The sequence below is a fragment of the Nyctereutes procyonoides genome, unplaced genomic scaffold (genome assembly GCF_905146905.1).
Source record: "Nyctereutes procyonoides isolate TBG_1078 unplaced genomic scaffold, NYPRO_anot_genome, whole genome shotgun sequence".
In the NCBI taxonomy this organism is placed as follows: domain Eukaryota; kingdom Metazoa; phylum Chordata; class Mammalia; order Carnivora; family Canidae; genus Nyctereutes; species Nyctereutes procyonoides.
In genome coordinates, this window is record NW_026575122.1 from 30,671,036 (window position 1) to 30,688,226 (window position 17,191).

General features: G+C 37.6%; 1 long non-coding RNA gene across 1 annotated transcript in view; it reads left to right on the plus strand.

Annotated features, from left to right (window-relative positions):
* Positions 1-16,619, plus strand: part of LOC129517028 (uncharacterized) — a 31,551-nt gene extending 14,932 nt beyond the window's left edge. Inside the window, exon 4 of the long non-coding RNA XR_008665924.1 lies at positions 15,457-16,619. This is a non-coding gene — a long non-coding RNA (uncharacterized LOC129517028). The remainder of the gene's footprint in view (positions 1-15,456) is intronic.
* The last annotated feature ends 572 nt before the right edge of the window (positions 16,620-17,191 follow it).

Genomic DNA, 17,191 nt, shown 5'->3' on the forward strand with positions numbered 1-17,191 from the left:
GAAATTTTATTATAATTTTCACAAATATACTGAAGTAGGCCAAAAAAGCATAACAAACCCCACTTGCCCCCATTAACCTTATACCCAGCTGCAATAATTATCAACTAATGGCCAGTCTTGCTTAATCTAGGTTTCTATATACTCCTTTTTGAAGGAAATTCTAGACATCATACTATTTTATCATCACATTAGTCTCAAATATTATCAAAATATTTCAGTAAATTTCTCTATCAGATGTCAACTCTTAAAAAAAAAACCCACAATACCATTATTACATCCAAACAGAAAATAGCAAAAGGTCTTTGATATCATCAAATACCCAAATGATGTTCAAAATTTCAGTTATCTTCCAAATGTCCCAAATTTTCTTTTGTTTTTGTTTGTTTCTGTTGTTTTGTATTTGTTTAAAATGGGAATCAACTAAGTTCAACTGTCACATTGGTTGTCAGTTCTCTAAAGTCTCTTTGAATCTATAAGCTCTCCCTTCATCTCTTTTTTCCATAGTTTGCATTTTGCTGACAGGCTGATATGGCATTCTCATTATGTAGTTTAACACATTTCTCTGTAGCAGAATCCTTTCTGAGAGCACTTCAGGCATCTGTAAGTTCTTTTTTCTTTTTCTTTTTTTTTTTTTTTTTTTTAGAGAGAGAGAGAGAGCATGGGGTGGGGGGAGAAGGGGGAGCAGACAGAGAGGGAAAATCTTAGCAGGCAGAGCCCAATGTTGGGAGCCATCTAATGACCCTGCGATCATGACCTGAGCTAAAATCAATAATCAGATGTTTAACTGACTGAGCCACCCAGATGGCCCCATCTGTTTGTTCTTTTAAGGTGCTTGGGTGAACTTGAGCCACAGTGAGGCTTAGAAAGTTACAGAAAAGCTCAGGTTCTGCTCCAGGATTTTGTAACATCTTGGTTGAAGAAACAAAACTCCACAGTTTCTCAGCCAAGCTTGAGAGAGGACAATAGACATGAATTGGTGGCATAGGGAAAAGAAAAACTCCCAGCTGGGGGGATTTGGTCTCAGTTGAGACCACATGGAAACCAGTTACCAGCAAGTGAATCAACAATTAACAGGCAAAACTTCTATTTTGAGGGCTTGGATAAGATGGTGCTTGACTTAAGTGGAGTTTAAATAACTGGTTACACTAAATGTTCTGAGGATACCTGACGGATGTTAAACTTACATGTCTTCAATGGATTATGAAATGAACACAGTTGATTTCATTTTGAGGTTTTTTTTGTTTTGTTTTTTTAAGATTCTAGCTTTGCTGAAGAAATCACATGAAAGTCAATAAGTTCACTGGTCGATAGAATTACAGCCCCCTTCTCCAAAATAATCCAGTACATCAATGTTGTCAGTAGTAAAAAGCAGCCTTGCCTGGTGTAGAAGAAACAGCAATGTTCTCTGTCCTAAACTGCTCTGTTTCTTTTGCCATTAGTCAGGGCTTTCCTTCTCCTGTGCCTTCTGAAGCCTCAAGATGATTAAAAAATAATAACAGAGTATTACATTTTCTTGGGAAGGTTAGGTTTTTGAGTTGTTCCCTTACCCACATCCACATCAGCAATGAGCACTCGCTCCAGCCCGCTGATGTCCTCCTTGCCCTATAGGGCAGCCAGTAGGGGTGCTTATCTGCCGCTTGCTGACAGGGAGCCTGGGGTCAAGGTCTGCCCTGCAACCTCACTGGCTAGCTGGGTGACCTTGGGTAGGTCACTTGATTCTCTGAGTACTGATATCTTTACTTGTAAAATAAAGATTGTATCACCTGCTCTGCCTACCACATGAGGATGTTATGAGGATTAAATTAAGAGTTAATGTAAATGAAATTCCTTCATTAAACTATAAAGCATTACACAAGTGCCCTTGCTGTTTGCTGCTTGATGCCTCCACCCACATTTATTCACTCCTGGCTGGCTGTGTGGAAGAAATTACACAGATTTTAGAGTCAAATAAGGCTCCATTGCTTTTCAGCATTTGTGCAAGTCATGCTCTGAGTCTTGTTTTCCTCATAAATAAATTGGGGATATTTTTATCTGACATTTATTTATTTACATCTTTACCCCTTGATTTAGTGTTGTTATGAGGATTAAAGTTTAGATAGCATATATAAAGCACCTAACATGGATTTGGCCCCCAGTAGGTTCTCAATAAATGGTCACTCTTTTTCTTTTCCTGTTCTTGGCAATTGTACTGTGGTCCAATCCAGCTGGCATGCCTTCCTTTATAAAGGAAGGTCTCTTCATCTAGATTGCTGAGGACAGGACTGTCTGCTAGCTCCTCCATCCTTGCTTACAAGGATACTTGCTTATGGCCCAGATATGCTTTAAATTCTCTTTGTAAGTTGGTAGACTAGGGAATTACATAATGGAGTTTTGCTCCTATATCACTTGGGAATAAAGATTCCTCAACAGCATGTGTGAAAAAAAGCCCAAATGTTTGGTTGACTGCAACATTAACATGAGTCAGTAGTGTGATGGAGTGAACAGAAGATCAATGTATTTTAGGAAGCACTAACGGAGGGGTCCCATCCTACTGGACTCATCCTACTTGTTTAGATCAAACTACACCTGGGGATTCAGTTTAGGATGCTGGTACACTGGGTTGGATCACCAGAAGCAGGGGGCTAGCAAACAGCTTATGATCGAGTATTTGAGTAACTGTTAGAAAAACTGAGAATTCTTAAGCTGTAGAAGATACATTTCAGGAGAGATAGGTTATTGTCTTCTGTTCTTTGAATGGACTGAGCACTTAGGGAAAATAGACCACTACCATTTTGCATTTATGCAAGGGTATGAATTTGTTTTTATTATTTTTTTAAAGATTTCATTTATTCATACCCAGACAACCCTAGGGTATGAATTTCTAAGGAGTATGTACAAGCATGCATTTGAGGTTATGTGATTTCATAGGGGGGACTTAGGGACAGTAGACAGAAGTTGTAGGGAAATAGTTCCTGTGGTCCTTCTATTTCTATTCCTACTTCAGACTCTGGGCTATTGTAGGAATTGGCCATTACAGTTCACTTAAAACTGGGCTTCCTTAGGGCCAGTCTCATCCTGGCATTACATTCAAAAGATATCCAAAATGATATTGACATTAGGAATTGAAAGCAACATAACCACAAATACACTGGAAATTAAAACAGGTAACAAGAGAAAATCATGTACAGCTTTATGTCAGATAATTTGAAATATGCAAAATGGGGCACCTGGGTGTCTCAGTGGTTGAGTGTCTACCTTCGGCTCAGGGCATGATCCTGGGTCCTGGGATTGAATCCCCTATGGGGTTCCCTGAAGGGAGCCTGCTTCTCCCTCTGCCTGTGTCTCTGCCATTCTCTCTGTGTGTCTCACGAATGAAGAAATAAAATCTTAAAAAAAAAGTAGTATGCAAAATAGTCAATTTTCTAGGAAACTATAATCAATTAAAACTGACTCTAGGAAATAAATGACCTATATCCTATGATCTTGAAAGACATTAAATCAGTGATTAAATCTACCCACATTATGAATTAAGGTACAGTTAGTTTCTTATAGGCAAGTCTTACCAAATTTACAAGAACATATAGTACCAATGTTCTATGAGCTTTTCCAGAGAAATAGAGTATGAAGAGAAATATCCCAAAACTCACTTTATTAGAATGGCACAAACTTGAATCCAAAATAAGACAAGGATGGTAGGGAAAATTATAGGCCTAACTTGCTTCCAAATTCAAAGGTATAAATTCTGGTAAAATTCAGCAAAGTCAGTGACTTATTAACAAAAACAATATACTGTTGGGTTTATCCCAAGAAAGCAAGGATGGCTTAATCTTAGAAAAATCTATTAATATAATTTACCACACTAACCAACTGAAAAGAGAAAAAGCAAGAGAAATAATTATCTTAATAGAGGCAGAAAAATAATTTGTTAAAATGTAATACTCTCTCATATTTTAAAAAACCCAGGAAATACAAATAAGGATTTTTTTTTTGGTACACATTTATTTCACAAAACTTGAAATTATTCTGAATATTGGACACTAATCAGTCTAGCAAATGTATGTTGTCCATTTTAGGGAAAAATTCATTTTTCATTCAATTCAATTTCATTTTAAGAATGAAAATCTCTTCCCAGATTCTCCTTGGTAAAACCAAGAACCTACCCTTTCACTGTTACCTAAGCCTGACATTTAAAAAAATTATTTATTTTTGCAGCTTTGTTGAGGTATATATAATCAATATACTAAAAAGCTGCACATATTTAATGTATATAATTTGATTAGTTTGGACATAAACATTTACTTCTGGTATCACCACAATCATGATACTATACATATTCATCACCTCCAAGTTTCTTTGAATCTCTTTGCTTTTGTGTGTGTGTGTGTGTGATAAGAACACATGAGATTTTCCCTTTCAACAAATTTTTAAGTGCACAAACCATATTGTTAATTATAAATACTGTGTGGCACAGCAGATCTCTAGAACTTGTACATTTTGTATAACTGTAATGTTATGCTCATTGAACACCTCTCCATTTCCCCTTTCCCCTATCCCTTGGCAACTACCATTCTAAACACACTTCTATATAAGTGGAATTGTGGGAGTATTTATCCTGCTATTATTGACTTATTCACCTAACATAATATCTTCCAGGTTCATTTATGTTGTTGCAAAGGTTAGGATTTACTTCCTTTTTAAGCCTGAATAATATTCCACTGTATGAATATGCCACATTTTATTTATCCATTCTCCTGTCAATGGATATTTGGGTTGTTCCATATGTTGGCTGATGTGAATAATGCTATAATGTGCATGGAAGTACAGATAAGTCTATTAGAACCTGATTTCATTTCTTCTGGATATGTATCCCACAGGAGTGAGATGTCTGAATCATCTGATAGTTCCACTTTTGATTTGTTGAGGAACCTCTATAGTGTTTTCTGTAGAGATTGCACCACTTCACATTTCCACCAAGAGTGTACAATAGTTCCAATTTCTCTACATCCTTGCCAACACTTGTTACCTTTGTTTTTTTGGTAATAGCCATCTTAACAGGTGAGAGATGGTATCTCATTATGGATTTTATTTGCATTTCCCTGATAATTAGTGAGCTTGAGCATCTTTTCATATGCCTGCCAGCCATTTGTATTTCTTCTTTGGAGAAATATCTGTTCAAGTCTTTGACTATTTTTTAATTGGGTTATTTGGGGATTTTTTTTTTTAGTTGTAGGGGAATTATCTTTTTTAAAAAATATTTTATTTATTTATTAGAGAGAGAGAGAGCACAAGTGAGCAGAGAAGGGCAGAGGGGAGGGAGAGGGAAAGAGAAAATCCCAAGCAGACTCTGTGCTGAGCATGGAACTTGATTCGGGGCTCAGTCTCACAAGCCTGAGCTCATGACCTGAGCTGAAACCAAGAGATGGATGCTTAACTGTCTGAGCCACCCAGGTGCCCCTGTAGGGGAAATTATCTTAATTGAACAAATATACTTCTCAGAAACTTGTAGCAAGCATTATATTTACTGGTGAAACTTTAGAATTATTTCCTTTAATATTAGGGTTAGGAAAAGATGTCAGTTTTCACCATTTCCATCCAATCACTATTTGAAGGTCCCAGTCAGGGCAATAAGAGAAGAAAAGAAAAGCCATGAAGATTGGAAAAGAAAAAACAAAACAAAACAAAACAAAACAAAACAAAAAACCCAAAATATCACTACTCATAAGAATAGTATTGCATTCATAGAACCTAAGAGAAAATACAAACTATTAGAATGAATATAAGATATCTGCAAGTTACTAGATACAGGATTAGTATAAAAATAGTTTATATTACCATACATCAATAAATAATTATTAAAAATGAAATATTATTTTTAAAATACCAGTTCTTCCTAGATTATAAATTCAAACAATCCCAACTGATTTTTTTTGATATATTGATAAGATGATTCAAAAAGTCATATGGGGGGTCATATGGGGGTGGTGCCTGGGTGTCTGTTAAGTGTCTGCCTTCAGCTCAGGTCACAATCCCAGGGTTGAGAGATTGAATCTTGCATCCGGGCCCCTGCTTGGTGGGGAACCTGCTTCTCCCTCTGCCTCTCTCTCTTGCTTTCATGAATAAATAAATAAAATCTTAAAAGAAAAAAAGTCAGATGGAAGAGCAAAGGAGAAAGAAATTTGAAGAAGACTCAAATGGGAAGGCTCACTCTACCATATTCAGTGTGTCAGTTGGAATTCAGTCAAGAGAGCAAAGCCAGAATGAATGTGATGACCAAATAAAAGTGGGCCTTACAACTATGGGAGGAGCTGGCAAAATGAAGGTCTGGGATGAAAAGGTGGAAGATCAAGGAAGAATCTTTATCTATTCCTCTAGGAGCACTGGTGTGGGTAGACAAGCCAGAAATTACAGGGAAATCCAAGAAGCCAAGCATGCCCAGCAGCTGAGGTTGTACTGTAGAGGTGAGCACATGGAGAAGTCTATGCAAAACTACTGTTTTTGTGCAGCCACCTTGCCTTTGGATCTTAGCCAAGGGTCTGGTAGTAGACCTTGAGCTGTAAGACCAGCAATTGGGAAGAAAAGATGAATGCAAAGCAGAAGAGAGCAAGAGCAAGCTCGAATCCTTCTATTACTTCCATGTCTATGTGTTAGTCAGTCCATCTAATTGTGAAGACTTTCACAGAGTAACAGCCTCCCTTCACCTCCACCTGCCAAGGTCTCATACAAATTCTTCTTGGCCAACTTGAACCTAGAGACTTAAGGGGAAAGGAATTAGCTTAACCAAGGTGGCAATGGCAAGATTAATATTAAAGCTATTGTAAGTAATTACAACATTATTATTGTACTGTTATGTGTTAATGTATTTGATGCAGGCAAAATTATTATTATTACTAATAACAATAGAATAATGAAGCAAAACAGAAAGACTAAAACCAGATCTAAACATATATAGAAAGGCAAGAAGTGGCACTGAAAATTCAATTAATGATACCAAAGCATTTGTTTTTGCATATGGAAAAGTGGTCAGAGAAAAAAATGCCCTTCTTAACACTAATAACAAAATTAAATTCCAGGTGGATTAAATCCTAAAATCCTAAATGTGAAGAGCAAATTTTAAGAACTTTCAGGAAAAGAAAATATTTGAGATTATTTTTATGAACAAAGTCAGGAAAAGAATAAACATGAAACAAAAAAAGAAGGGATGATATATTTGATTAGATTCTGATTTAAAACTTCATAACAATTACTTTGACAATTTTATTGTTAGATCTTGGGTCTGGAACTAACTCATATCCTCCCTAACCCTAACCTCCTTTTTTTTGGCCAAAATTGGAGTATTGAATGGAAAAGAAGTGGGGACTAGAAGGTTTTCTCTAATAAAACTTGGATTATTGAAAAAAAAACAAACAAAAAATCTTCATGACATAATAAGTCATAAAAACTGAAGTGACAAGCCACTGGCTAAAAGAAGGTATTTGGAACATATAAATATATATGATTATTACTCAGGAGATTTAAAGAATACCTACAAATCAATATGAAAAGGGTAAGGAAAGGAATAAGAAGTTCACATAAGATAAAACTTGAATGACCAATTCAGAATTCTAAAACAGGGTTGACACTTATTGAGCACTGCCCATACATTTTCCCATATGTTTTCCATGTTTCAACACACTTAAATCTTGCAATAAATGCATGAGGTTGGTACTACTAGCTATTTCCTCTTTCAGATAGGGAAAAGGAGAACCAAAGCTCATACAATTAGTAAGGAATAAAGCCAGGATTTGTACACCAAGAGTATTGCTCAAAAATCCAGCTCTTAACCAGTATGCTATCTTACCAACTTTTTTAAAATGTAGATATCTGACAATATTTATTGTTGGCAAGAATGGGGCAAAATGGAAACAATTGTATACTGCTTCTGGAAGTATAAATTGATACAACCACTTCATTGAAAAGCAATTTGACTTTACAAATAAAGTTGAAGGTTCATGTTACTCTAGAATCCAGCAATTCTACATCTAGGTGAACAGCTTAAAGTCTCACATATGTAGACAAGGAAAATTTCCAAGAATGTTCATTGTAGTATTGCTGCTTGTAATGGCGCAAAAATACAATGCAGAATATTCATAAAATGGATTATTAGTATGAAATAATCTAGATAAATCTCTATGACATAATATTGATGGGGAAAAAGTTGGAAAAGGATGTATACAAAGTATGCTGTCATTCATATAATAAAATTTGAAAGCATGAAAACACATGATTTATATATGTAGTAAAATCATAAAACATGGAAAAAAGAAACTTGAAATTCAGGAAAGTGAGTGCCATTGTGAAGGGGAATGAGAGAATGGGATGAGGTTTGTGCAGGGAGCATCAATTGTATCCAGAATATTGTATTTTTTTTTAAAGAAAATATGGCAAAATACTGAGATATGATACAACTGGGTGATGTGAATATATTCCATTATTTTCTGTACTTTTAGACTTCAATGCCCTGACATGCTCATGTTTCTTACCTCACCTTTCACTCTATCCTCCTTCCAGGCTGTTGCCCCATGGAGCCTCCTACTCTTTATTGATCAAGCTGTGTTTCTCCATTCCACACTTTCATCCATGCTTTCCTTTCCCCAGGAATCCCCTTCTCTGCTTGAAGAAAAACACAGAAAAAATAACAAACAAAGCTATTCTGTTCATCTTTGGTGGCTTGAAATATTTTATTTAGAAAAATACTTGAAAGTATACCCATATTCATAGCAGCATTATTGACAATATCCAAATGGTGGAAATAACCCAAGTGTCCATGAATAAATGGATGAGTAGATAAAGATACATATTATTGTGATAGATACATATTATTCAGCTTTAAAAAGGAAGGAAATTCTGACATACTCAATAACATGGATGAACCTTGGGGCACCTGGGTGGCTCAGCTGATTGAGCATCTGACTCGTGGTTTTAGTTCAGGTCATGATCTCAGGATTGTGAGATGGAGCTGGGAGTTGGGCTCAGTGCTCAGTAGGGAGTCTGCTGGAGATTCTCTCTCCCTCTCCCTCTGCTCCTCCTCGTCTGTCTGTCTGTCTGTCTGTCTCTCTTTCAAAAGAAATAAATCTTAAAAAAAAATGACTGAAACTTGAAAACATTATGCTAAGTGAAGTAAGCCAGTCGTCAAAGGCCAAATATTTTATGATTTGACCTATATGAGGTACCTGGAGTCATCAGATTCATAGAGATAGAAAGAAGAATAGTGGTTGCCAGGGGCTGGGGGAGTGGGGTTTAATGGGGATGGAGATTCAGTTTTTGCAAAATGAAAAGAGTTCCGGAGATGGATGGTGGTAATGATTGCACAGCAATGTGAATAATGTACTTAGTGCCGCTGAACTGTACATTAAAAAATGGTTAAAGTGGTGTTATGTATATTTTACTACCATAAAAAATACAAAAGAGAAGTACCTGAAAGGTAACATATAATATTGTTAGAAATTATTCAAAGTCCTTCAGAGGGAGATTCCATCTCTCCACTTTTCTCTCTCTCTCACGATGTTTCTCGGCCTCATAATTCCCCAGATAGATGCCTTCCTCTGCTCCTCTCACTCTGTGGATGTGTTCTGTTTTCCCAGCAATAGCTTCCCTTTCCCTCTAACGAAAACCCCATCTTGTCTTTCTGGCTTCTCTGACTCTGCTACCTTCCTTCACCCCAGTGACCACAGTAGACGCCCTAGTGCTTCTCCTCCTCTCTGCTGTAACAGACCCTGCACTCTGAGCCCTGTCTCAGACTTGATTTCCAGCTTCTCCATCTATTTTCAACCGCTACTCAAGCGCTGAGTCTGTTTTCAGAGTTGTTACCTTACTTCCTGTTTGATTTCTTCCTGGGCCTGGTGATCTGAATTTGGTATCTTGACCCTGTTCTAAATTATAACCAGAATTAACTCAGCTATTGTGCTTTGCAAGGAGAGCTGAGTCTTCATTTCCTGCCAGGGAACTGTGATGTGATTCCATTTCATGGTTTATCAAATCAGGACTTGCTTGATATCATGAAATCACTTAATGTCTTTAGGGTGACCTATTTAAATGCCAATAAATATTTCTCTATTTGCATATGTATGCATAGAAAATGGCCAAAACTGACATTGGGTCCGTGACAGGGGCTGAGGGAGTAGAGAGGGAAAAATTCACTTTTCAATTGTCACCTTCTTGAATCTTTTTTTTTTTTTTTTTTTTTTATGTAGGCTTCATGCCCAGCATGGAGCCCAATGGAGGGCTTGAACTCATGATGCTGAGATCAAAACCTGAGCTGAGATAAAGGGTCAGACACTTAGCTGACTGAGCCACCCAGGCAACCCCCACCTTCCTGAATCTATAGTAAACATGTGTAATTTTTATAATAAGAATAAATATTTGTGATGGAACACTATGTTATAACTGGCATAATAAGCTTTTAGTATTTGATCCAGAGATTCTCTCTTCCAGAGGCAACTGCAAGATAGATGTGCTGTAAGTATAACTTCAGCTTCTAGGAGAAATCATTATAAGGAGATGCAATTTCAACTCCAGTAGGAGAGTGGGAAGGGCAGGGTATGGTTATGGACCCTTTTCCTAATTTGAAAAGGACATTTGTGAGGGAGTCCTGTGTAGATGTAGAGAAGAATTATGGAGCTGTCATTCTTGTCCGGCAGCTGCTTCTGACTCTGAAAGCAATTTAGGGGAGAGCCAAGTGGAATGGAGCCTTACCCTTTTAATTAGCCCCAGGAGCCAGGTAAGGTAAATATTTGTGGCTAAAACTGCATGAATCCATGGAAGTTGGGATTTCAGCCTAGAAGCATTGTGCTGCCAAGTTGCTATGAAACCCAGAAAGCTGGGGCTATGTTTTGCCTCAGAAAGGGCTTCTGAGTTTAAGAGAAGGAGGAAGAATAACAGAGTAGTGGTATTAAGGTCTCCGTATTTATCAGAATGACGAGGGTATATCTATCTATGCCTTGTGCTAAGTCACAAATTGTACCTATTTTAATTTTATCTCAATATTTATTTCTATTTTACTTCAAATGTAGATATATTTAACTTACTGCATTTATTAACTCATTATCTGGTTTCCAGTGATATTAAATACTAATCAGATCTTTGCATTGCCTTGCTAAAAACTTTTCAATGCCTTTCCATTTCTCTTAGGAGAAAATCCTGACTCCTATAGTGTCATATGCAAGGTGACTGAAATTTATAATCCAACCTGAGATTGCTTTTAACATTTATGGTGGGGAAACAGGTGTAAAGGGGACTTTCCTAGAAAAACCAAGATGTATCCATGAAGCTCTGTTGGATGTTGCTCTTAGTTTCATCTTTTACTATCCCCATCTGCTCACTTGGCACCAGGTATGCTGGCCTTCCTTCTGTTGCTTCGAGAAGTTATGTTGGGGCTTTTGCTGTCCCCTGGATCATGCTTATGTCTGCTTTATTTCTCTTTGGGGTTCTAGGTGTCAGCTTTTTGGAGAAGCCTTCCCTGACCACCCAGTATACAGTGGTCTCCCCAGTTATTCTGTATTTCATCTCTCTGCACATTTCCATCATCATACCTAATGAACAATGACAAACAAGATCCTGATCTCTAAAGGATCTTGTTTATGTATTTGTTTTCTGTATCAGCTACCAGAATGAGGCTAGGAACTTGTCTGTCCTCACTGGCCTGACACATGGTAGGGGCTCAGTAAACACATGGAAAATGAATGAATGATCTTTAAATTGGACTAAGTGACCCACGGATGCCTGTTGCCTTGATTCTTATCATGTGAATAAGGTCCATTGTCAGTAGAAGAGAATGCAGTGAAACAGAGAAAAGCAGAGGGGAGAAAGAAAGACAAGGGTGTGGGCTGATGCTGGATGCGTCCTTGGTTACAGGCCCTACAGATATACAGTTTATCCTTTACTTCTTCCTTAATGGAGTGAGATTCAGATATATTGTAAATAACCTTTCCTCCTCTTGCTTAACCTTATATAATTACCATTGGAATTGAGACTCCATTTTTGCAACCAAAGACTTCTAGCAAAACTTAATTAACCTATTTCCTTTGGGATATATATTTCCATTTTTAAAAAGGAAAACATTGGGGCAGAATCTGGGCCCTAAGCCACACTGACCTCTGCTTCCACTGTCACATCTCCTTCTCTAACTCTTACCATTTTGCTGCCCTTCATAAGGATCCTTCTGATTATATTGGGCCCACCTGGATAACTGGGATAAACTCCCCATCTCAAGATCCTTAAGTTAGTTATATCATCAAAGTCCCTTTTTCCATTAAGGTAACATATTCATGCATTTCAGGGATTGGGACATGGGCATCTTTAGCAGGTCATTCTTCTGTCTACCGTGAGAGCCATGCCCTTATTGCCTATTTCCTCCTTTGGTAGCTGGAATGTAGGTATAACAGATGAAGTTTAAGCAACCATCTTGAGCCATGGCTTGGAAGCGACCTGCTAAGGAAAGGAGAGTAGCAATACAGAAGCCTCAGGGTCTCTGACAATTTTGTAAAGCTACCCTACCAGCTCTGGACTGCCAGGCTCCTGACTTTTTTTAGGTTATTTTGAGTTTTCTAAACTGACTCACACAATTACATTCTTTTTTTTTTTTTTTTTATTCATGAGAGACACACAGAGAGAGGCAGAGACACAGGCAGAGGGAGAAGCAGGCTCCATGAAGGAGCCTGATTCGGGACTCGATCCCAGGACCCTGGGGTCATGACCTGAGCTGAAGGCAGATGCTCAACCACTGAGCCACTCAGGTGTCCCACAATTACATTCTTTACGCTCTTCTACTTTCCTCCTCTTCACTTGGTTTTTATATCCCACCTATTTTTCCATACTCTTAAGTATTTTACAAAAATTTGAGTTTTGATGACAGTACTGTACTCTAATTTTTATTTAAAGATCCTCCAACTATTTGACAATTAGATTATTTGCAACTTTCTTTTGCTATCATGAATTAAAAGTTCCAGTTTTTTAGTAGAGAATTCTGAGAAGAAATTCATGGCTTTATGTGGATGTCACATCACGGCATATGCTCATGTTTGACCGTTGAAGATCTAAGTCAGGTACGAGCAGCTTACCCTGATTAAATGAATAGCATCTATAAGAAATTCTTCAACTTCAGATCTCCTGAATTTGAAAATCTAAATAGAGTGAAGTGACAGGCACATCACAAATACAACATTTAAAAAACTACTAAGGTGACAATAACATTGTCCTTTTTATTAAAAAAAAAACTGTTATATATTTGAGTAAAACCTGATTTTATTAAATATTTTACATTGAATTTTTTTGCAAAGAAGATCATAGGGGGGGAAATGAGCCCTTTGTACTCTAACTCTCCAGTGGACAAAAATAAATTATATTATTCTGTCAACATCCCACACAAATAGCACATTAGGCAATCTTTAGTGCTCTATATTGTTTCCCTGAATAGCGGTCATAAAAGAAGCTCAAAGGAACACAAGTATAGGTCAACGATAAGAACTCTTTTGTAATATGCAGTTGCAGGGCATGAGTAACTATAGTGAAGAGCAAGTCTACAGTGTATTTCTCTGTGGATGGCTTTCCCTTGCCAGTAAAATTTAAGATGTTATTTATTTATCTATTTATCTTACCACTCTCAATTTCCTTACCATTTATTTGTCTTCACTATAGTCTTTACTACTTAATATTGTCTATTTATTTGTTTACTAGTTTTGGTTACCACATAAAATGTTAAGTCTATAGCGCAGGGTCCTGTCTACCTTATTCACTGGAGCGGCCACAGTGTCCCATCACAAAATACCAGCTGCAAGATGAGGAGGGCCTAGAGATGAGACCAAAGGGATGTGTGTTGACTGGATCCTAGAGGGACTGCAAGGACTTTGACTGTATCCTGAGGCAATGAGTAGTCACAGAAGGATATTAAGTTGGGAGGTGGGAGATGGTGAGTGAGATGATCAGGTTTGGATTTTATTTTATTTTTTAAAAATATTTTATTTATTTATTCATGAGAATACACAGAGAGGAGAGAGAGAGAGGCAGAGGGAGAAGCAGGCTCCATGCAGGGAGCCCGACTTGGGACTCGATCCCAGAACCCCAGGATCACGCCCTGGGCTGAAGGCGGCGCTAAACCGCTGAGTCACCTGGGCTGCCCCACGTTTGGATTTTAGATAATAAGTCTGGGTTTGGTGTGGAGAAAGGATTCGGGTTGGGGGAACAGTTTGGGGGAAGACAAATGAGGAAGCTTTCGTGACTTGCCAGGTGCATGAAGATAAGACCTCAAACTAGAAAGTTGGTAATAATGAGAGCAATAATAATAATTACTTTAGCAAAGTTTTCTGCATGGTCACTAAAATCCATTTTCTAGACTACATATCCCAGGCTCCTTCATAGTTAGGTGTGTCCTTGTGATTATGTTCTAGCCAATAGAATGTGAGAAGAAATAATGAGTTCTAATTCCAAGTCTGACCCATAGGAATTTCCCATACACACGTCTCTGTCTTCTTTCCTTTTTCTAGCTAATAGGGATGGAGAAGCCATGTATTGGAGATAATTGGGAATCCATTAATGTAGGTCCTTGCAAAGTCATGTAAAATTGCCCCAACTGACCAAGAACACCTTGGAATGTTACATAAATGAGGAAGAAATATCTATTGTGTTTGAACCAATGAGTGAAAACCATTTTAGCTCTATTTGTTATAGCAGTTAATGTTATCTTAATGAATTTAAGAGCTTGTTTTTGGTTAGGTATCATTCTTTATACTTTATATATGATAACTAATTTAATCTCCACAACAACCCATCGAGTAACATATTGTTATTATCCCCAATTTACAGATGAAGTAACTGAGATACAGAGGAAATATGTAAGCTACTAATGTTATAAACCTGGGAAATGAGAAAGCCAAATTTGAGATTCTGGCTCCAACATTTTAAGCAATATCTGATAGTGGAGCTGGATAAGGATTAATAGTGTTTTTTTAAAGAATTTATATATATATATATATCATATATATATTAAAGATATATATATATTAAAGATATAGATATCCTTTCTTTTCACTTAAACATTCTGAATAAAAATAGAACCTGGGTGGCTCAGTTGGTTGGGCATCTGCCTTTGGCTCAGGTCATGATCCCAGGATCCTGGAATTGAGCCTCATGTCAAGCTCCCTGCTGAGCGGGGAGCCTGCTTCTCCCTCTTCCTCTGCTATTCCACCCCTTCCCATCCTCCCCCCCGCCCTACTTGTGCTCGCTTGTGCTTTCTGGCTCTTTCTCTCTAACAAATAAATACATAAATAAAATCTTTTAAAAAACCAAACAAACAAAAAAAGCCCAAGAAACATGAAATTTTAAAAATGTTTAATATTCAAGTATAAACATTAATTAAAATTAAAGTCACTAATTATGAAATAATAATACATATTTTTTTAAATTTAAAAAGATAAGTTCTCTTATCATTGTGTTTCCTGGAAACAGACTCTGAACCTGTGGTTTCTACGGGGGAAGTTCATTGTGAAGTGCTCCCTGGAAGTGAGGGAAGCAGGCTTGGGAGAAAGAAGTTGAACTACAATATAGTCACAACAGAAGGCATAGCCCATTCCATGGAAAGCTCCAGTGCTGGGACAACACTTCAGAGTTATTTCCTCATCAAGGCAAGAGATCTGGGCTTTCATGTACTGCTTCAATTAGTCATTGAATGTGGGCTGTTGGCTAGGAGAGAATATAAGCTTGGGTAAGACAGCTTCTTTGGACAGGGATTCAACTGTGACCTAGTGCTCCCAGAAGTTGGAGGAATGGGCATCATGGTCTTGAAGGGGCAGGGAGAGGAGGACAAATTGGATGGTGCACCACAATATTCACTATAAAACAACTAAGAATAAATAAGCACTATATTTGTAAATCATTGAGCTTCAGACTCATACATAGAGCCCACTATTTCCTGATTGTGCCTGAAACATAAGAGTGCTTATAAGAGGACAAGAGACGAGACTTCAGAGATGAGTTGAACCATCTGGAAGCATAAGTGGATGCCAAGAAACTTGGGTGAGAGGGAAGTCTAGTGGCAGTATGGAGATGGATTGGCACAGGGACCACTCTTGGGCATACCTTTCACGGCTCTTGTAATAGCCCATTGCATAGGGACCAAAGCCGGAATAGGTGCCCCTAAGGTTCTATTTTTATTCAGAATGTTTAAGTGAATCAGTGTCAATGGGATGGAGAAGGGCTGAACTTGCAGGACATTTTAAAGGTAGCTTTCAATGGTTTTAAGTGGCTGAATGTGCAGATAAGGGAAGATTTCAGACAAACCCTGTTTTTGTAGCTTGGGAGGCTGTGAAAGATGATGCTTGAAGGGAGATTACAATCACATTCCCCCTATAGGGCCCATGTTCCCCCTGTGGGTGTCCATGTTCCCCCTGTGGGGTCCATGTTCACCCTATGGTCCATGCTCACTGTGGGGGCCAGTGTGAAATCTTGACTATCTTTTTAATTGACAAAACAAAAATAATTATTACTTACTTTCTCTTTTTCTTCTTTCATTTTTCTTTCTTCTGAGGAGACTGTTGCTTCATTTTGTCTCTTAAAATGAGTCGTTCTTTCCATCTATAATTTTTTTTAACAATCTATTTTAACAAAAATGTCTTTCATCATGCTTCCTCTTTTCAGTTACAAATCTAAGTGTATTTGAACAAAACATTCACTTAAACAAAACAAAATTTTAAAGCCCTGACAGGAAATCCATTTTTTTTCTTTATTTCTTCATTTTTTGGCAGTTCTGTCTTGGCCCATAATAGATGTTCTGATGATAGCCTTGGAATTGTGGATGGGATGAGAGGTAACATGAAGTGTGCTAGGCTTGGGGACAATGTTGCCTGTGAGTGACTGGTTGCTGTCACTGTAGATGTACAAGATTGTTTATTAAGGCTGAGTCTGAATGACCATTATGAAACCCCTTGGTATACCCCATGAATGTAACCATTATGCACCTCTAGTTGTTGTGCTATGCTCTTTTTATTTTCTGAAGCAATAGTAATTTTCTGACCTGATATATGTAAGATTAAAATCTAGCCTTCTGCAGGCTGCATTTTTGCCAAGTAATTAGAAAAGTTTTAACAGTAGAGAAATTTATTTTATTTTTAGAAAGGGAGGGGGGAGGGGCAGGGGGAGAGGAAGAGAGAGAATCTAAAGCAGGCTCCACACCCAGGGCAGAGAG